This window comes from Pinus tabuliformis, chromosome 1_1 (assembly GCF_031772625.1).
Source record: "Pinus tabuliformis cultivar Carrire ecotype Pingquan chromosome 1_1, CPIR1, whole genome shotgun sequence".
Classification (NCBI taxonomy): Eukaryota; Viridiplantae; Streptophyta; class Pinopsida; order Pinales; family Pinaceae; genus Pinus; species Pinus tabuliformis.
The window spans coordinates 99,219,408-99,225,409 of NC_142297.1; positions in this window are offsets into that span (position 1 = coordinate 99,219,408).

The window sequence follows — 6,002 nt, forward strand, 5'->3', positions numbered from 1 at the left end:
AGGGTGTCAAATAGGCTTACCCATAGATAGACAAAGTTCCAACACTTTTCTAAACCCAGTGTAGGCCCTACTGACCTTTGCTACAGCCTGAAACCCTCTGCGTCAGCCTACTAAGGCTCTGTGCAACCTCTCTGGGCTTCTGCGTCACTCCCGCAGCTTCTGCGTGGATGACGCAAGTCCTTCTGGCTCTGTGTAGTCTCTGCTGCCTCTACGTGGCTTCCTATGGCTCTGCGTTTGCTTCTTTTGTGTTGATCAGCCGTCTCTCTGTTCCGTACTTGTTGCCTCTTGATTGCTCTCCAGACCACTGGTTCAATTTCTCAGAAAACCCTGCTCCAGAAATTGAACTGACGGGTCTCCCTCAGTGTTCTCGATGTGCCCCTCAAGCCTCCTTTTATACTTTTTCTGTTGACATCTCAACGGTCGAGATTAAGTCCCTAATCAACGGCTAATATTAGATCTGGCTTGATCCATGTCTTTTGGACCACTCTAACACAGATTCATATTAATATACATTAATATTTTATTTTCCCTAAGTTTAGACTTAGGGACTCGATTTAAAAATATTAATTATTTTAATATCTCTTGATCTGTTCAGAATCTGCCCAAACCCTTTTTGGGTATTGGAGATATTTTGTGCCCCAACCTCTCCACCAAATTTTGTGGCTAGAGCACAATCGATGCTACCCTAAATCAACACTCCCTCTTAGCGAGGATTGTGCTCTAGCAATACTCCTCACTGAGTATTACTTTGATCATTTGGCATCAGTACCTGTGCTAATGTTAGGCTGTCCTACCCAACATCCTTTGCACTGTTGCCTCCTGTACTACTGCCCATGACTCTGCTACTTCCACTGCTGCATCTGTGTGACAACTCCCTCTACATCTATGTTGTTGTTGGTCATTTCTCCCAACATTGCATATGCACTACAACTCCCTCTGCATCTATGCTATTGTTGGTCCTTTCTCCCAACACTGCCTCTACACTGCAACTCCCTCTCCATTCGTGCTGCTAAGACACTACTTCTGAAAGGGGTTCTTTACCATCCCCATCTTTTCCCTGAAGTAGTCAAATTTTGACTTTCCAAGGGCCTTGGTGAGGATATTTGTTACTTGTTCCCCTGTAGGAGTGTAGCTCAAGTATACAAGGATTTCTTCAGTTTGCATACATGAGACTTCTTCTCATGAGTTTCAAAGCTCTCTGGTTGTTCAATGTATACTTCTTCTATTATCCCGTTCAGAAATGTCGTCTTGACATCCATCTGATGGATTTCCCATCCCATTTGGGCTACAAGAGATATCACAGTCCTAATATATGTATACTTGGCTACCAAGGCGAAGGTTTCCTCATAGTCAATCCCTTCCTTTTGAGCATACCCCTTAGCCACAAACCTGGCTTTGTATTTTTCAATATTGCCGTCCGCAGCATATTTGATCTTGTAGATCCATCTTGAACCTACGACAGATTTGTCTTGAGGTCTTGACACCACCTCCCAGACATTGTTTACCATTATGTAGTTATACTCCTCCACCATCGCATCTAGCTAGACTTGATGCTGAGCTGCCTCCTTGAAGTTGACAGGCTCTCCATCCTGAGCTACTAACGCCTAATACCTGTCTGGCTGTTTTCGCTCCCTTTTACTGTTCTTTGGCTCTCCGATGAAGTTCCTTGCATCACGTAGAATCTGACGAAGTTCCTTGTTGGTTCTTCCACTGTCAACATGTGCTTCTATTCGCTCCTCTTCCTCATCATGAGAATCTTCCTGATCTGAGGAAGGATTCTTCGCTTTCATTGGTTGAAGAGGCATGACCAATGGATCCTCTTTCGACTGCTCCTTAGAAGGCATTTCGCGAGATATTCTGAAAGCTCTGTCCTCCATGAAATTTACACCTCGTCGTACTACTACCTTCCAGCTTCCCCAATCAACATTTGCTAAGAGAGATAGAATTAGTGATCGGGAGAGCAACTGAGGGGCATTAAGTACAGAGGGACAAAGACGCAGAGATAGTGTTGGGATAGTAGCAAAGTAGCCAGAGAGAGAGAGATGCAGGAGTAGCCAATGCTCACATAGGGCCATGCAGAGGTAGCTAAGTGCTGCGTAGAGCACCAGAGGGGCCAACGTAGCTGACACAGAGGCTCAGAGAGTTGATGCAGGGCCTCCTAGGGCTGACAGAGGTTAGGAGAGGCTGACGCAGGGCCAATGCTGAGCTAGGAGAGGCTGACGCAATCCAGATTGGGCAGACGCTAGGGTTTTTGGGGCAGATTGGTGATGAGTAGCCGTCGGAAGGATTATCTGGGGTTTCAGTCGGTAGAGTTGTCAGAAACCGAGAGGTATTATTGCTAAGGAAATTCTCTGTTGGGTAGGCTATTTTTGGCACCCATATTGTACTATGATATTGCTTAATAAGAAAACCCTCAGATAACTGCACCCATTTTCTCACATTGGGTTTTGCCGGTGAAATTAGTCAAAAAATAATGGTGTCATGTGGGGTGTTTGTTCTTGTTTCTTTTAGTTGTTGATCTATAATATGTTGAGCACGCACTAGTGTTTATTTTCAGTATTTACATTGTAAATAACTTGTTAAGGAAAATATCAAGTAGTTAGGAATAAATCAAATAAAGTGCATGGAGGGTTTCTAACTAAGTAAGCTTAGAAACTTCAACAGTATACTCTTGGCAAGTCCTAGACCTGATGGTAGGGGGGATGTCCACTTCTTAACATAGGACAAGGATCATGCACAACCTACAGTCAAGAGTTCCCTCAACTCTAGGAGCTCTCTTGCCTCCATTCCCAATTTAGGAGCTCAAACAAGCGGGAAGAGCATAACTCAATGTTCTCGATTCATCCATGACCACCCCCACCAGAAAGGGTCACATTCGTCAATCTAAGCAGCTCTCTGAATACCAAAAAAAAAAGACTTAGTAAGTATGTCAACTATCTGATCATTGGTTGCAATATGATGGACGCTTATTGCTCCTCTCTGCACCATATCCCAGATATAGTGGTATTTGATCTCAATGTGCTTGGACTTGCCATGGAACACGATAGTTTTTGCAAGTTGAATCCCACTCTTATTGTCACTGTATATTGTTGTTGTATCTAGCACATGCTCAAGCAACTGTCCAGAGAGCTTCCTCAACGATACTGCCTCATAGCAAGCCATGCTTGCAACAATGCACTCAGATTTAGCTATGCTAAGGGCTATAGACTTGTGTTTTTTGCTCATCCAAGATATCATGGCAGATCCCAAGCTAAAGTAACATCCAAATGTGCTTCTTATTGTCAGCGAAATTACTAGCCCAATTCGTATTAAAGTACCCATGTAGTCTCGCATCTTCGACAATATATCTCAATCCAAGATTGATGGTCTTATGCAGGTATCTCAGCACATGCTTTGTAGCAATCTAGTGTGCATGTGATGGCTTAATCATATATTGGCTTAGAGTATTCACTACAAAACATGTCTGATCTAGTGTTCACTAAGAACATAAGTGCCCCAATTAGTGGTCGATACTCGAAAGGATTAACCAAATCAAGTCTTGTAGCTTCACCGCATAACTTTTTGAAATTCATTTCCATTAGTGTGTTCATGGACTTATATTCTCTCATATGAATCTTACCGAATGCTTGACAACATATTTTCCTTGAGAAAGGAAATCTCACCAAGTCTCTGCCGTACCTCTAGGCCCATAAAGTAGTGCATCAATTGAAGGTCTTTCATTTCAAATTCATAAGTTAACTCCCTATTAGATTGGAGGATAAGAGGTTCTCCACCAATCAAGAATAAGTCATCAACATATAATACCAAAATCAAAGGCATACCTTGGACTGTCTTGAAGTAGAGATTTGGATCAACATTGCTTCTAGTAAAATCAATCTTCATTAAGAAGCTATCAATGTGGGCATACCAAGCTCTTGGTGCTTAATTCAATCCATAGAGAGTTTTCTTCAATCTACATGTGTTAAAATATGCAATTGCGATCAAATTCCACTTTGGATTACTCATTTGATGGAGATGATGATTGCATTGAATTCTTCTTTTTGAGAGGACCAAATGATCTGAATGGGAAAATTAATTTTGTTGTACTAAATTTCTCTTCAGAATATGTAAAAGTTGTTAAGGATTTATGAGGGTAATTGCGAGTTTTATCATGAGTTTTTGAGTGTTTTTATGTAAATTTCATGTACAAATTAACATAAACAAATGACTAAACAACAACATACAATAGACAAGAACATCACCAAAACAATATCACAACATCACATGATGGAGGAGTTCACTTTGCTTGGGCTACGTCTCATTGGTCTAGCTTCCAATGGCTTGGCCCTCTCTATTATGCTAAAACGTGTGAATAAATCAATTTACAATGCTCAAACTACTTTGAAACTCGCTCCAATGGCTCCAAAATGCCCAAAAATGCTTGTCTAGCCTCTTTCTGATCTTGAATTAGTGTAAAACTAAAGAATTTATGGCTTCCCCTAGCTCTTGCACTATTCACTCTACAATTTCCCCAAAAGCTAGTACCATCCTACAAATTAACCCCAATTTTTGCTCACTGGTCGCCGATTTTGCCAAATTATGAGTGAATTTGTCAGAGCGATTAAATTCCCAATGCAACCTTATTTCCAAAAATTCAAGCCACATGGGGGACCGCTTGCTCAGGGCTAAGGCCAACAGTCCACCCCTGCCGGCTGGGTCCCCACTGCGCTCCGCCTGCAGTTATGTTGGGTGGCATGCACGCAGGGGGGCTAGCCCCTTTCCCAGATGGCGCACAACTTAAACTTTAAATATAAGCCAACTACATTAGTTATCAAGAAATAACGTGTTGCGTATTGGTAACGACTTGAACTTTGAAACTTGGAGGTCGAGGGTTCGCATCTTGCCCGTTGCTGCTTGGACATTACCCAATTTTTGGTGTTGAAAATATTTAATATGCAAAATGCAAAACCAGTGAGTACACCTTTTTCTAGCCATTTCAAACTAAGTAAGGAGGTGTGTCCCAAGGCTCAGGAAGTAATGACTGATATGTCTAAAGTTTAATCTACACGTGTTAAAATATGCAATTGTGGTCAAATTCCACTTTGAATACTCATTTGATGGAGATGATGATTGCATTGAATTCCTCTTTTTGAGAGGACGAAATGATGTGAATGGGAAAATTAGTTTTGTTGTGCTAAATTCCTCTTTAGAATATGTAAAAGTGGTTAAGAATTCATGAGGTTAATTTCAAGTTTTATCATGAGTTTTTGAGTGTTTTTATGTAAATTTCATGGACAAATTAGCACAAACAAATGACTGAACAACAACATACAACAGACAAGAACATCACCAAAGTAATATCGCAACAGCACATGATGTGTAGGAATTTATAGGGTAAGTTCCTCAGACAGAACACCAATGGACACCGCTCACAAACAGATCACAGATCAATACACCAATATTTTGACGTGGTTAAAACCCTCAAAGAGGGAAACAATCCACGACCTGAGCCAACGCGACCACTTCAGGCAATTTATTAATAAAAGAATGAAATTTTACATAAGCTTCTCTCATAAACAGTTAACCTACAAATGACCCTCCATGCTCTTTAAATAGAGATCATGGACCAATCCGGTGTTAAGCCACGGATTAGGTGTCGGTAATACCGAGGAGAGAATGAACCATTGGATCACTACATATCGTGACCGTCGGATTGTAAGTTACAAAAGCACATAGTAAAGAAACACACTTTACCTAACTCTACACTAGACCAAGCTATACTTAACTATTTCCTATGTGTCGGAATATCCTAACATCGCCCCTTAAGAACAACTCGGGATAGGATTGAAAGATTTACAAATATAACACAATAGGAGAAGGAAGGAGGCACTAGAGCCTATCCCCCCTTAGTGACAACTTCCTGAACTCCAACCATAAATCAAAGTTTAGTAAACTTCACCTCTGTGAGGGCCTTTGTAAAGATGTCTGCAACTTGATCATCGGTTGAACAATATTGCACTTCA